The sequence below is a fragment of the Zingiber officinale genome, chromosome 9B, assembly GCF_018446385.1.
Source record: "Zingiber officinale cultivar Zhangliang chromosome 9B, Zo_v1.1, whole genome shotgun sequence".
Classification (NCBI taxonomy): domain Eukaryota; kingdom Viridiplantae; phylum Streptophyta; class Magnoliopsida; order Zingiberales; family Zingiberaceae; genus Zingiber; species Zingiber officinale.
This window is the reverse complement of record NC_056003.1, coordinates 60,357,907-60,374,610: the sequence shown is the minus strand read 5'-3', so window position 1 is coordinate 60,374,610 and position 16,704 is coordinate 60,357,907. Positions and strand designations below refer to the sequence as shown.

At 40.0% G+C, this 16,704-nt stretch overlaps 1 long non-coding RNA gene across 1 annotated transcript; it reads left to right on the top strand.

Annotated features, from left to right (window-relative positions):
- The first annotated feature begins 14,717 nt into the window (after positions 1-14,717).
- Positions 14,718-15,029, top strand: LOC122022667. The gene is made up of 3 exons (XR_006123058.1): positions 14,718-14,735; positions 14,832-14,882; positions 14,958-15,029. It is a non-coding gene; the product is annotated as an uncharacterized LOC122022667 (long non-coding RNA).
- The last annotated feature ends 1,675 nt before the right edge of the window (positions 15,030-16,704 follow it).

Sequence of the window (16,704 nt, the reverse complement as noted above, 5' to 3'; positions counted from 1 at the left end):
AGAAGACACGTCTACCTTAGTACCAACAGTACAAGATGAAGTATCACAAGAGACTGCAACACGTGTCACACATGATACACAACCAGAGACAGTGTCTCATCGTAGTGGGAGGGTTATAAGGCAACCTGAGAGATTCATATTTTTGGAAGAGTCTTCAGATTTGATCCCAGGTAAACATGAACCTGATCCCCGGACATATGACAAAGCACTCCAAGATAAAGATGCAGTATCTTGGCAAAAAGCAATGAATTCTGAAATAGAGTCTATGTATTCTAATAAGGTCTGGGAGCTTATAGAACCACCAGATGATGTAAAAGTCATTGGGTGCAAGTGGATCTATAAAAGGAAAAGAGGGACAGACAGGAAGGTAGAAACCTTCAAAACAAGGCTTGTTGCGAAAGGGTATACTCAGAAAGAGGGAATCGATTATGAGGAGACTTTTTCACCGGTAGCTATGCTTAAGTCTATCCAGATACTCTTATCCGTTGTCGCTCATATGGATTATGAGATTTGGAAAATGGATGTCAAGACAACTTTCCTTAACAGAAGTCTTGAAGAAAACATCTATATGAAGCAACCAGAGGGATTCATTGAAAAAGGCAAAGAGCATCTAGTGTGCAAGCTGAATCGGTCCATTTATGGACTGAAACAAGCTTCAAAATCTTGGAACATCCGGTTTAATGAAGTAATCTAGTCATATGGATTTATTCGGTGTCCGGATGAGTCTTGTGTATGCAAGAAGTGTAACGGAAACGTGGTGGTATTTCTTGTACTATACGTAGATGATATTTTGTTAATTGGCAACAATGCCAAAGTGTTATCGGACGTAAGGGTATGGTTATCCAAACAATTTGATATGAAGGACTTAGGAGAATGTGCACACATTCTTGGGATCAAAGTCATAAGGGATCGCAAGAAAAGGATGTTGTACCTATCTCAAGCTTCATATATAGATACAATCCTTGCTCGTTTTAGCATGCAGAACTCCAAGAAAGGTTTCTTACCTTTTAGGCATGGAGTAGCCTTATCTAAAGAGATGTCTCCGAAGACATCAAAGGAGATAGAGGACATGAAGGCAGTTTCTTATGCTTCGGCTGTACGAAGTCTAATGTATGCAATGCTATGTACGAAACTGAATATCTATTTTGTCATGGGCATGGTTAGCAGATATCATAGTAACCCTGAATAGGGACATTAGGCTACTGTAAAACATATATTGATGTACCTGAGAAGGACTCGAAACTATATGTTAATTTACCAAGTAGATGATTTTGTCCCTGTGGGTTACACAGATTCGAATTTCCAATCAGATAGGAACAATAGTAAGTCTACATCAGGCTATGTGTTTACTTTAAGAGGTGGATCCATTGCATGGAGTGTTAAGTAGAAATGGGTTTCAGACTCAACCATGGAAGCTGAGTATGTGGCAGCCTCTAAGGAAGCCAAAGAAGCTGTATGGCTCAGAAACTTCCTAATAGACTTAGATGTGATTCCTGGTTTGCCCAAAATCATCACAATTTATTGTGATAATAGCGGTGCAGTTGCAAACTCAAAGGAACCACGAGCCCATAAGGCAAGTAAATATATAGAGCGCAAGTACCACCTGATATGAGACATCGTCAAGCGACGAGAAGTTGTCGTCGCTAAGATTGCATCAGCAGATAACCTGTCATATCCTTTTACTAAGGCCCTTCTGACGAAAGCTTTTGATCGGCATGTGGAGGGGATGGGAATTAGATGTATGGCAGCAGATATGACAGCATAGTCTTTTAGTATAAGTGGGAGATTGTTAGAATGTATACTAAAAGCTTAGCTTTTGTAAACATTTATTTTTGAAATAAAAGAATCACATTGGTTATATGTCTACATTTATTTGTAAAGTATAGTTGTTCAATTTATTTATATTATAGATAACATGATGTGTGGTGCCACACACAGAATATCATGTTATCAGTTCTTTATAAATTATAAATAGTTGCTCATGGCTAAGATGGAAAGGAACAAACCATTGGAATAGTCGAAGTGTAATTAGGTATTAGTTTATCTTGACTAATAAATTACACTAGTACACTCTAAGTGTATTGAGTATGACCATTTTAGGTAAGTCCTTTTTATACTGACTTAATAAAAGAACTAGACCTTAGTTATTATGGAAGTGTGTGCTCTTAATCCTAATATAATAACAAGCACATATATTTAGTATTTATTTCTTTAACTTATCAAAGGGTGAGATTTAGCTCGATAATCAATAGGCCCGATAAATTGGGAAATGATATTACTTATAGTGTGTGTTGTTGATTATAGAAAAAAACTATGCCCTAGTAATGTAGGTTGAGAATGCCCCCAAGAGGAGCTCATAAGGATTGTCATGTTAAACCCTGCAAGTGGACTTAGTCCGACATGACAATGAGGTTGAGTGGTACTACTCTTGGACTAAGACATTAATTAAAGTGAGTTGTCAGTAACTCAATTAAATTAATGGACATTCGATATCTTAAACACAGGGAGACTAACACACTCATGATAAAAAGGAGTCCGTAATGTAATTTGGGATTGGTGCGATAGTGCAATAATAACTCTCTAGTGGAATGAATTATTATTGATGAACTTGAGTTGTGTGTTCGGGGCGAACACGGGATACTCAAGCTCATTGGAAGGTCAAAACCAATTTCTCCTCTAGGTCCCTGTCGTAGCCTCATTAATGCCTCAAGTCCACTTGAGAAAAGCCCTTCTTGGTGTCCAAGAGGGGGTCGGCCCATGGCTTAGTGACCAAGCCATAGGGGCCGGCCACAACCTTCTCTATAGGGGTCGGTCCTTTGCTTGGTACCCAAGCATGAAGGGGCCCGGCCACAATAAAATTCAAATTAGGAGGGGTGTTTTAAATTTTTAAAATCTTCTCTTTGTAGATATCTACAAGTTTTAAAAGAGATATTTTAAAATATAAAACTTTCCTTATTTGAATTAGGCCACATGGTTTAAAAGAAAGTTTAAAAAGTTTTAAAACTTTTATTTTTTGACCATCCTCATGGTTTTTAGAAAAAAGGAATAGAAGTTTTAAATTTGAAACTTTCTATTTTTCTGACCATGTTAAAAAAGGAAATTTTAGAAGAGAAGTTTTAAATTTTAAAACTTGGTTTTAATTTTAAAAACTTTTCTTTTTTAACATTCACTTTAGGAAATTAAAAGAGAGCTTGTAAAATTTTATAAGAGTTTTTTCTTTGCTTATAAATTTTACAAGGTTATTTCTTTTTTTTTAAGGGGTCAGCCACCCTTGCTTGGTGCCCAAGCAAGGGGTCGGCCAATCAATCAATGATTGATGATTGAATCAATCAAGGGAAAGGAAAAGGAAAAATAAAAGGGGAAAAGGAAAAACAAGAGGAAGATTTTATTTTTTGTAAAAAGTCTTCCCTTATTTGCCTTGGGTAAGTAATATAAAAGAAGAGGAGGAGAGGCATCATGGTACATCAATTCTTATTCTCTTGTTGGTGCTCTCTATTGTGGTCGGCCCTCTCTCCCTTCCCTTTCCCCTTGCTCTCTTTGGTTCCTTGGTGGTGGTGGAGGTCGAATTCTAGAGAAGGAAAAAGAAGGCTCTTGGGTGATGTTCATCTTGGAGGATCGTCGCCCACACGGCGTCCAAGGCGAGGTGAGGAATACGACAGAAGATCTTGAGGTTATTAGCATACAAGAAAAAGGTATAACTAATAATTGTTTTCCGCATCATGCTAGTTATTTTTCTTTGTATGAATTCCAAACACATGAGGCATTAGATTCTAGTTTTTCGAATTTGTAATTTGAGTTTGTGTTTTTTTATTTTTTGAATTTGTGATTCGATTGTTCTTTTTGGTTAAACCTAGAGTTATATAAGGAAATTAAATATTAGCTTTCTTTAAAAGGCTTTGTCTAGGCGGTGGTGGATGCTCCCATACCCAAGAATTAAGGTCATGTGCCTCGCCATGCAGTCTTGGAAGCTAATTTTGGAAATTAATATTTAATTGAATTTATAACATAGGTGGATTTGGATCAATAGTGTTAAGTTCCGCTTGCGATCCAAGTCTAAACCATTAAGAACAGATAAGTTAAATTTGGAATCAATAATGTTAAGTTCCGTTTGTGATTCCTAATTTAACTTCTAAAGAACACAATAGATTGTTTAGGAAAGGTTCGACACTTGTACAAAAATTTTTGTACAGTGGAACCGGTACGATCTTCCTAGGACCAACCAACAGGTGAGTCATCCAACGTCCTCCATCTTCGCATTTCGGATGCAAGCTCAGTTCCCACAGATGACGCCAATATGATCCTGTCCTAAAATTATGGAGATGATAAATTGGGGATGTGGATGCTGCGTTAACTGGATATAGACTCCGCTCTGCTCTACAACACAAGAAATGTCAATGCTGAGCCAAGAAGGAATCCCAGCATTGGCCCTCTGACGCTCAAGTCTGTCATCGGAAAGAGGAAAAAGGCGAAGCGACAGTAGACACAGGCATGAATAGTGAATAACGTATACCTCCGCTAGTATATGGACCTCCCTTTATATAGTGTCGTGGTGGGCGATGTGCATGCTCCTCGAGGCATGGGCACATTCTCCAATTAGTTATGGGCATGGTCTCCAATTTATCATGAGCACGTTCTCCAATTTATCCTATAAAAGAACCTGTTAGGAAAGTGTCTCTGACATCATACCTTAATAAAGCATGTATATCCCTAACAAAACGGTAGAAGCTTCCGTCGTACTATCTTCAAGAGAGATATGACAATGATCCCGCTGTTCGACCGAGCGAGGTGATCGATCGGTTGGGACTCCTCCGATTGGTCTGCCTCTTTGTTCTTCCTTGTGGTGACTAGGTATAGTAGTTTATTTATTCGCTCGGACCAACTCTAGTCATCCCTAGTCATCCTCTACTCCATGACGAGTGCCTCATGATCTTGGATGTACCGACATTCTACTTGGACCAGCCCTTTGCAGTTCGAAAGCTTTACGCCCGATCAGCCACTGCAGTAGAGCTCCGCTCGGCCCCTTTTGGTGAGCCCATTGGTCCTCTGGCATTGACCTCCTTGACTTTGACCTCCACATCGACTGCTATCTCCATCCTTTAACCCACACTTAGTGGGTCCCTCTTTATCACCGCATCACAAATCTTCCCCTCAAATCTAGTCGAAGGAGACTACAAGTCCGACTGACTGGACGAGTACAGCATTGGGTGACCTCCTCCGATCGGATGCTCTCTATGCTTTGGATGTCGGTTGGCTCATATCTTCTAATCACTATTTAACTTTTAGTTGATTAACTTGAGCCCAAGCGCCGTTCGGATATATTGAGCATCGAAGTTCTATCGTCAACTCAAAGATCTAATTCGCTGATCGGGTATTCCTCTCTCTATCCCGAGCTCCTCATAAGTCAGGTGGTGGATCTACCGCTCGACAATATCATAGTAAGATATTTGTGCCGATCGGGATCGTTGATGCCAGCACTTAGCGAATTTTTCCATTTCTCTCCGCTTTCTCTGATGAGCGCCCATTTACAATGGCTGACATCATCTAAATTTCTGGAAAACTATACAAATCTTCGATCATTATGGTCGAGCACGCGACCATACCTTTTAATTAAGTCTCATTAATGCTCTCCCGTGGTCGACTGCCACGTGTCCTACCTTCTACTGTCGCACGTTTAACGTGACAAGCGGATATCCGCTAGTGATGTGACAGACACCTTTTCAAATTCCACGGTCAGATTTCATCCTAGTTTTGTGTAACCCTTTATCAGACAGCTCTAGGCGATCGGCCGCGAGGTTTAGAAACCTTTATTTGCTCGTTATCGTCATTGCCTTGCCCTTTCATCTTTGAGCACTCTCTACGACGTGTCTCCTCCTCATCTTCGCCGGTGACCTTTCTCAGTAAGGTTCTTGTTCCTTCCTTTCGTTGAGTTCGTGCTTTGCTTCTTCTCGCTTTCCTTGTTTTCGATGGTCGATTCTCCACAACCGCCCGTGCCCATTCTCGGGCTCTGGTACACTTCCACCAAGTCCAAGTTTAATAGGGAGAAGATAGACCAACTGAAATCCACATACCATTTCCCCTCTGATTATCAAATTGTCATTCCTTCTGGCTACGACCAGCCACACAAATCTCCCATCGACTTCCTTCCCTTTTTTAAAGATCAATTTTCCACCGGTCTTCGATTTCCCGTTCATCCTTTCTTTTCCGCCATCTATAAATATTTCCACATCTCCCTGCATCAACTAGTGTCAAACTCGTTTAGGTTGTTGTGTAGGATTGTCATGTTATTTCTTCTGCATGGCATCCCTTTAGTGCCTCAGATTTTCCATTACTTTTATTATCCTAAGTTATCTGAGCCCAGCACCTTTTTATTCCAAGCCCTAGTGGGCCCAGTCTTCTTTGATAAGATGTCAACCTCTAATAAGCATTGGAGGGAACATTATTTCTTTGTTCATTTTCTTGTTCGACCCGACTTCTCGACCAGCTAGAAAATGGAAGTGATGATGCCTTTGTTGCTTGAGAGATACCGAAGCTACTCAGACTATCTCCAATCAGCTTCCGCCTTGACTGGTCAGAAGTATCATATTCACCGACTGCTATTGGAAAGCATCCTATTTGTTTTCAGATTAAGCCCAATCTGAATGCGGCTGTCGTCTAGCGTAGGTATGCTCTTTCTTCTCCTCATCTTTAAATCTAACTGATTTTTCTTCCTTTTTTGCAACCCAAATCATGCTGAGGGCACGTCTAGCTGGCAAGAACAAGCTTGCAAATGTAGCAATCAATACTATGGGCATGGTCGAGTTAGAGAGTTGCAGCCTAACACTGGTCAGCCATTTGGACGATCCACTCAGCGAGGCCCAGAGAGACACATGCACTAGCGAGTGAGGGTGGAGCGAGTCAGACAACGGCTAGTGGAGCTGCGGCTGCTACACCATACCTGCCTCCCAAACGACCTTCTATGTTGTTGATCATGGTGCCCTCAGAGTCTGCTACCTCCGGCGAACCTCTTATATGACGCAAGAGGCACCGCGGGGAAGCTTCCTCCCGCTCTGCCACTTCTGCCCAGCAGACTCCTACCCGAGTCGGCTTACACCCGTCCTTTGAATGAGGTGAGACATCCTCACCTGCATTTCCCGAGCTGGCAACCACCAGCTTCCCACATCTGTATCTTATGACCAGATGTCTTCTATATCCGGGTTGCCTTTAGGGACTATCTGTGCATCACCGATCGCATACATGCCACCGCATTCCTCGCCAGTGACACAAGTGTCCATCATCCGGTCGTCTCTGATGCACAAGTCCATGGGCAAAGAGACTTTTGAGCCCTCTAGTATGAGTAGCCAGAGGCACATAACGGCCATCATTCACCTGCCCATCGCTGAATGGCGTCAACAAGACAACGTCGAGGCCTTTTCCCCTGAGCACCAAATTCGGATCCAAGGGCTGCTAGCATAGGTGTGGGCCGATGCTAGGGCCCACGTGGTGGTCATCTCTCGAGGGGAGCTAGCACACAGCCACACTCGGATGGCCACCGGGGTATGTATATTGCGTTTATATATACTTGTTTATATCCCGCTCAGCACTTACAATCTTATTGCCATTGCAATACTGGGTCGAGAGCTTGGCCATGTGCCAAAGGCTAGCATTTTTGGAGCACGAAGTCCAATAGCTTCGCTCCCCGAGCGACGTCTCTGAAGCCTCTCGTGCTCAACTTGAACAACTGACCGCTGAAGCCGCTCAGCTAAAGGCTGATCTACAGAAGAGCTCTGAGCTACTATAGGAGGAAAGGAGCAAGAACGCCAAACAGGCTTTCCAACTAGAGAGGCTTAACAAATAGGCTAGCGACTTCAAGTCGAAGATCAATTTGGCCAATGCCAAGAAACTCTGAGCTATTGAGGACCTGGATATTAAAAATAAAGAGGCTTGGGTCCTACCTCAGAATCTGAAGGAGGCTGAGGCTACGCTGAATGTCGAGTGGGAGAGTCAGTTGGTAGAGCAAGCTGCGATGAAGGTCCCTCTCCACTAAAGATGATAACTTAGCCTCGCTTAAGGCTGAATTGGAGTCCTCTTGATCGGCTCTATAAATTTATCAAGATGCAGAGCCCGGTCGTTTTGAAGTCCTCAAGCGGGATTATCTCCGGTTGGACGCCTTCAACGATTGGTTCACAGATTATGCCCTCCACCTCTTCAACTTTGGCATTGATGGGACCCTTGACCAGCCAAAGGATGACGGCTATCTCCCTTCTACAGTAACCAACAAGATCATCAATTGGGAGAAGTTGACCGAGTCACTACCAGATGATGTGCTAGATTATCTCGAGTGATCCCTCCATGCTCTGCAGGCCTTCTGATGCCTTATAAAAAAATTTCTAAGTGTCAATGCATGATCTCCCATTCGACGCATCTTTCTTCAGTGTTTTTGTAAGTGTTTCCTTATGCATTACCTCTCGGCGTCTCTTCACTTTGCTAGATTTAAAAATGCTTCTTCCTTCCCTGTCATTTAGTGTTGTTGTACTTTGTTAAATTTTTGCAAACGCTCCTCCACTCCTCGCTGGTCAGCTGAAACGGGTTGTGTACTAAGCATTTTGTGAAATTTCTCTAAGTATAATTAATTGCTTTCCTGATCGTCGGTGTAGCTAGTCTTTAAGACGTCCGAATGCTCATTCCAGCATAGGCCGGAAGGCTATATCTTAGCGAGGCATCTCTGCTTTAGTTACTACTTGACCTGTTACCTTTACTTTCGAGTTTCATGGAAGTCGCATGGCTTTATTCATAGTCGGCTTGATTTAGAACTGTCACTTAGCTATTATTCATTGTAGACTCGAGTTTATAGTCGTCGCTCGGCTGTTGATGTATAGACTTGGGTTTATAGTCACCGCTCAACTATTGACAAAGACAAGGCTTTATAGTCACCACTCGACTGTTGACGAAGACTAGGATTTATAGTGACCACTCGACTATTGACGAAGACTAGGGTTTATAGTCGTCGCTCAACTATTGACGAAGACTAGGGTTTATAGTCGCCGCTCAACTATTGACGAAGACTAGGGTTTATAGTCGTCGCTCGACTATTAACGAAGACTAGGGTTTATAGTCATTGTTCGACTATTGATGAAAACTAGGGTTTATAGTCGTTGCTCGATCGTTGATGAAGATTAGGATTTATAGTTGCCACTCGACTTTTAACTTAGACGATCGACACAAGAGTCTGAAATACTTGGGATTTTTTTTATTCATTGTCTTCCTACATTCACAAGACACACACTTATACAAGTATATCTAGATTTAACCACACACCTCTTACCCAACCCTATAGGGCTAGAGATGGTTCACGCTCTAGGGCCGCTTGAGCCTTTTGTCGTCTTCGTCCTGTAAGTAGTAGACTCCCGAGCGAAACTTTTGAATGACTTTGAAAGGTCCTCCCTAGGGAGCCTCCAGCTTAGTGACATCGCCAACCAGCTTTATTCTTTTCCAAACTAGGTCACTGACCTGGAATGACCTTGGGATCATCTTCCGGTTGTAGTTTTACTTCAATCATTGCCTATACGGCATCAGTCAGATATCGTCCTTATCCTATGCTTCATCCACCAAGTCGAGTTCCATGAGTCTTTGCTCAACCTTCCCCTCGTCGTAGAGCTGCACCTGATTGGACTCTACTCCGACCTCTGCTGGAACCACTGCTTCTCCTCCATACACCAGATGAAACGGTGTGATGTCGGTCGCTTCTCTTGGTGTGGTGAGATGTGCCCACAAGACGCTGGGGAGTTCATTAACCCAACTGCCTCTAGCGTGGTTGAGTCAAGCCCGTAACCCTCTAAGGATCTCCCGATTGATGACTTCCGCCTGGCCATTGCTCTGGGGGTAGGTCACCGAGGTTAAAGCCTGCATAATGTCATAACATTTGTACCACTCCCTGAGCCTCCATCTTGCAAACTGTTGTCCGTTGTTTGAGATGAGCTGATGAGGGATGTTGAACCGACACAAGATACTCTACCATATAAACTTGATAATCATGTGTTCGGTTATCTTAGCTAGCGGCTTGGCCTCCACCCACTTTGAAAAATAATCTACAACAACAAGTAGAAATCTACATTGATCGATCTCCATTGGAAATGGTCCTACGATATTCATGTCCTATTAGTCAAACGGACAAGACACTGTGGATGCCCGAGTTGCATTATCTTGCAGCATGGGCCAAAAATATCCCACCAATAGGATCTTTCGGGCCAGCGATCGGCCGCATGGATGACTTTCGCAGGAGCCCTGATGCACTTCTTGAAGGATGTATTCTACGCCCTCTGATTTGACACACTTGAGCAACGACCTTGAAAAAACCCTTTTATGTAGCTGGTCACCAATCAGAGTGAACCTGCAGGCTATCTTTTTTAATAGACGAGTTTCTTCCTAATTGGCTGGAGTGCTACCCGATCGAAGGAACTCTATTAGTGGAGTCTTCCAATCACTCGAAAAGGTTATTCTGTCCATCCTGTCATGTGCGCCACCAGTGAGACCTACTCGATCGGTTGCTTTATCATGATTGGCGACAATGAACTAGCTAACTTAGCCAACTCATCTGCGGCTTGGTTATCCGATCGAGGAATCTTATGGATAACCACCTCTTGAAAACTAACTTTCAACTTCTTAAAAGCTTCGGCATACAGCTTGAGCTATCATTGCTTATCTCAAAGGTGCCCAATAGCTGCTACGAGGCTAGCTGAGAATCTGAGTGGATGAGAACTTTTGAGGCTCCGACATGCCGAGCCGCCTGCAAGCCGGCTATCATGGCCTCGTACTCAGCTTCATTATTTGTAGCCTGATAATCTAGCCGCACGGACAATTGCATCCTATCCTCCCATGGTGAAATCAAGAGAATGTCGATCCCACTACTTTGCCGAGTGGATGATCCATCTACATATATTTTCCAAGTCATGTCCGGCTTGGCATTCTGGACCTCAGTGACAAAATCAACTATGGCTTGGGCCTTGATCACCATCGGGGTTGATAGTGTATGTTGAACTGGCTCAGCTCGGTTGTCCATTTGATTAGCCATCCGGATGTCTCTCGGTTAAGGAGGACTCTTTCCAAGGCGCTTTTGTTCATCACGATGATTGGATGTGAAAGGAAGTATGGACGGAGTCTTTAGGCGGCGAGTATTAACGCATAAGCCAATTTTTCAAAACTGGTGTAGCGGGACTCTGTATCTTTTAATATATGACTCAGAAAATATATAAGTTGTTGCTTAGAGTCGTTCTGGCGCACCAACGCCGAGCCAACCACATACTCAGTAGATGACAAGTACATCCATAGCGGCTTGCCAACGATAAGCTTGGCCAATATAGGCAAGGAGATCGACTTGGCCAACTTATCTGTTCTTAGTGGTTTAGACTTGGATCGCAAACAATGCTTAACATTATTGATCCAAATCCACCCATGTTATAAATTTAATTAAATATTAATTTCAGATATCAGCTTCCAGGTTAAACATGGCGAGGCACTAGGCCTTCTTGTGTATGGGAGTATCCACCACTTTCTAGACAAAGCCTTTCAACGAAATTTAATATTTAATTTCCTTATAGTAACCCTAGGTTTAACCAAAAGGAACAATCAAATCACAGGTTCAAAAAAAAAAACACAAAATTGAAAACATAAATTCTATTACCTAGATTCATTAGTCTCTTGTATTTGGTATTTCAAAATCTAAATAAAAAGATGAACTAGCAATGATGCGGAAACTAATAGCTAGTTATATCTTTTATAGCTTATAGACCTCACGATCTTCTGTCGTATTCCTCTTCCTATCTCGGACGTTGTGTGGGAGACGATCTACCGAGACAAGAATCCACCCAAGCTTCCTTCTTCTCCAAGCAAGTTTCGGCCACCACAAGAACTCTACGAGAAGATGAGGTTCAGCCACCACCAAGCTCCAAGGGATGCTAAGAAATAAAACCTCCTATCTCTCCCTCTTCCTTTAACAAGATCTGGCCACCAACCAAACTCCTTGAGATGAAGATGTCGCTGGCCAAGGAAGAAGAATAGGAGAGGGAGATGAAGAGAGGGGCCGACCACCAACCAAGGAAGAGAGGAATAATAGAAGATATATTGTTATGAGGTGAGGCACCTCTACCCTCTCTTTCATATTCCTTGGTCTTGGCAAATAAGGAAAGTTTTATAAAAAAAACTTCCTTATATTCCTTGCCAATGTTTAAGAAGGAAAATTTAATTAAAATTTCCTTATTAAACCTCTAATGGCCGGCCACCTTAATTCCTCCAAACAAGGAAAGTTTTAAACACAAAATTAAAACTTCCTAATTTGTTTCCAGAAATTTTTAAAATAAAAATTTCTCTTAAAAAATTCCCTTCATGATTGGTTATAAAAGGAAAGTTTTATAAATTAAAATCTCTCTTTTAAAACATGTGGATGATTAAAATTAAGGAAAGTTTTCTCTCACTACAAAAAAATAGGGCTTTAGAAACGGATTTTCAAAACGAAAATAAAATCTGTTTTAGATTTAAATAAATCAGAGACAGATTTAATACGGAATTATTAATCTGTTTCATTTTAGTAAATAATATATATTTTTTAAAAAATTAAGACAGAATTTAAAACAAATTTGAAACAAAATTACATATAAATTTTTATAAACAAAAATAAATATGAATTATAAATAGAATTTGAGACTGTATAATTTCGGTGACAAATTTCGTTTATAAATTAATTAAAAGTTAAAATGGAAATAAAATCTGTTTCAAATTTATATAATCAGAGACAGATTTTATACGGAATTATTAATTCGTTTCATTTTAGTAAATTATATATATATATTTTAAAATAAGACATAATCTAAACCCAAATTACATATAAATTTTTATAAACAAAAATAAATATGAATTATAAAATTTGAGACGGTATAATTTCTGTGGCAAATTTAGTTTAAAAATTAATTAAAAGTTAAAACAAAAATAAAACCTATTTTGAATTTATATAAATCAGATACAGATTAATTATTACATAATAATTAATTTGTTTAACTTTAATGAAATATAATATTTGAAAAGAAATTTAAAACAAATTTTGATACGAAGCTATGTATAAATTTAATTAAAAAATAAATATGGAATATAAACGGAATTTGTGACTGTTTAAACATTTAATGAAAATTTTAAACGAAAATAAAATCTATTTTATATTTATATAAATCAGAGACACAAAATTGTAAATATGTTCACTTTGATAAAATATAATATATAAAAAAACTTTAAGAAAGAATTTAAACCAAATTTAATATGAAATTACATATAACTTTTTATAAACAAAAATAGATAAGAATTAGATTTTCTAACCCTTTCTCCTTGTCCTAATTTGGCTTTGGCTTTGTCTTTGGCTTTATCAGAGCAGGTACGAATTCTTTTTCTCTCGCCTTTGATTTTTTTTTTCTCGTGCTTGGTGGCCATCTCATACGGCTGCAAGGTCATTCGCAACTACGAGGTCGGTCGTAGTTGTAAGGTCGGTCGCAACCACTTGAGGTTATCTACAGTTGCTTCTCAAGGTCGCAAGATTCATGACCTTTTCAATTAGCCCCCTCATGCGACTGTGAGGTCGTCCACCCTACAGTCCCTGAATTATTATTATTATTATTGATTTTTATTAATAATTATGCACTTTTATTGTAAATTACGGTAATAAAAAAATAATAATAATAATTAAATAATAAGGTTTAATTGGAGAATAATCTTAATTTCAAATGTCATTATAAATAATTTTTAATGACATATATCAAAAGAGATTATTTTAAATATTAAAATATTATTTAGACTATTTATAGTGATAAATTTTGATAATGTCTTCATATAACTATTTGGGTTTGATTAAACTAAACCTACGTATTTAATCGATTTTTCCCGATTCCTTCTCATTTTTCCCCGATCCTTCGTTCCTTTCTCTGATTTTGCTCCTCCAACCCCTTCATCGCCGACGTTGGTCCACACCACCACACCGATCTCCACGAGCTCATCGCCGGGTAGCAGTCTTTCCTTCCGCGTGCTCCACCGACGCCCTCTTCTCCCTTCCTCTCTATTGTGTCTCTGCCCTAGATCGCCGACGGAGAGGTTTCTTCCACCGCGATCTCACCTTCACGCGTCGTCGTGGCACCTTGTCTGTGAGATACCAGCACCTATAGCTACCAGCCATCGACGCCGCCATTCTTGTTCGTTGCCGCTTCCCATCTCTAACTCCTTTTCCCATCTCGAGCCCTAGCTACCATCACTGGGATCGAGTCCAGCGGATCGTTCCAAGCTGCTGAGTGTCGCCTAAGCGTCACCTGAGCACTGCCTATCCAGTACCTTGTTCTCGATCTTCCATCCGCGGCCTCTCCCTCACGGTGACATTGGGTGCGTGTTCCCATGATCCAGCGATTGCTTGGATTCATTCGCGACTGATCTGTTCCCATGGGCGCTGACGTCGTCTCTGATTGTGTCGCGCTAGCAGATCCACTCCGGTTAGTCCCTTACCTTTGGGGATAGTGTTTGATCTCCTTGCTTAGTCCGACATGAAGATTTCTACCAGTGATTGGAGACTAAATTGGGGTAAGCCTATGAACTGATTTTGGATTTCATTATATGGTTAGTTGATAGATTTCTATGATTTGGGTGATGGTGTGGGCAGCAGTAAGTATTACCCGTGATTTCCAGCAGTAGGGTTGCTTCGATCGCAAACTAACAATGGAGTACAATGGAATTGGGTAAGTTGTGTTCCTAATTTCTAAGATTTCACATTCTTAATTGCTCTACCTGTTGGATGTGAGAGTAATCCATGGATATGGTTGATTGATTTCTAGGTTTGGTATCAATAGGATTGACCTGTTGGATGTGAGAGTAATCCATGGAAAGTAAGACTAATTATTTGTTGTGTACTGTTTTTGTGTTCTTGGATGATGATATTGTGGTGCAGCAGGATCTCACAGCATTGTGGAAAATTGATATCGATGGGAAGGTGAATGGAGCAGTTGAGACATGCTTTGGGTCTTTTCATCATTATTCACAGCATATAAATTTCTTACACCCTTGATCAAAGTCAGTTATACCTTTGCTTCAAGTTCCAAATTTGTTATGTAATTGTGCACTAAATAAGATTACTTTGCAACTTATATACCTTTGCTCCGTGGTTTTAATTGTAATTCTATATAGAAAGTTTATATGGAAGAAAAGAGATTCCAGGAGGCCCATGGCAATTCATTGGTCTCATGCCACTTTTTGATCCCCTGAGACATAACAGTGTAAAAACAATTCATAGAAATAATTCGTAGGGCATTGAATCTTGGTGTCAATGTAAAAATGATTATGGGTATGCTATATGTCATAGAACGTCATTCTTGCTTTCAGCTTTGCTTCCCTTTTGGCTATACAATTTAGTTGCTCTTAGGGATTTTTTCTGGAGAAGTTAGTTTTGTTTAAGCATTCTATTGATTTTTTTTTGACAGTATCATCTTGGCATAGCTGTGAGATGATATGAATACAAATGTCATCTAATGAGACTAATGCATTCTAGTTCTTAAAAAGTCACCATTGCACATATTCAACTAATCTTCTACCAAACAGTTGAATATGTGAAAAAATATATCACAAAGATACTCTGAATTAGCATAAGTATAGTTCTGAGTGAGTTTGCAAAGATAATGATGGGAGTGGTAATAAGTGGTCATCTGTACATCCTTGGGTGGTGGCTATCTTTAGTATTGGCCAATGCAGTTTCATTTTCAATTCATACAGAGAAGATGTTATTCAATCAATGTGTCATTAGAATGATTGTTTTACTTGAAAAATGGTAGGGTAATCATTGCCTAACAATCAGGACATATTTTGATTGGATAAGCACTTTCACCTATCATATGTGTACCTCTTGTCCTGACCTCATATGAAGCTTCTTTGGTTTTCTTAATTCTTGATTGAAACAATCAAACTCAATTCTTGATTTGGATGGGATTGTTGAATAATAGAAGATTATTTTTTTGGACATGGAGGACTCCATTGGTATTTGGTTATGTAGCTTCAAGTAATCGAATAGTTCGTAGTAACTATTGTTCTCAAGTAATCAAAGTTAGTTATACCTTTGCTTCAAGTTCCAAATTTGCTTTGTAGTTGTTACTTAACTATGTATGAAAAAGTCAATGATTGTTACTTAACTATGGTAATTCTTTGTTTCAGGTTAAGTGAAATTTAGTGGGCAGCTTTTATTTTGTTATGTGCAAGATTCACAATACACTACAAGAAAACAGCCTTACAACAACACTCAAACGACAACGGTTTTATACCAAACCGTTGTCTTTTTGCTTTTTAACAACGGTTTTAACAAAAACCGTTGTCTTTTAGCAATTTTTTTTGGCCTACGACAACGGTTTTTAAAAACCGTTGTCTATTTATGTTTTTTAAAGACTACGACAACGATTTTTAAATGCTACAACAATAGTTTTTGAAAATTGTTGTCTATGTGCGCTTTTTTTTGGGATTACGACAACAGTTTTTAAAAATCGTTGTTGATTAAGTGATGTTGAATACTGGTGTTTTTTTTCCTTCGCCGTTTTTTCCCCTTCGCCAATTTTTGCCCCGCTTTTTTTCTTTCCCACTCCCCGAAAGTTTTTTGCCGCCGCATTCCACCCTTTTATCTTCTCAATCCGTCCCTCTTTTCTCTTTTCTCACAATCTCTCGCTCACC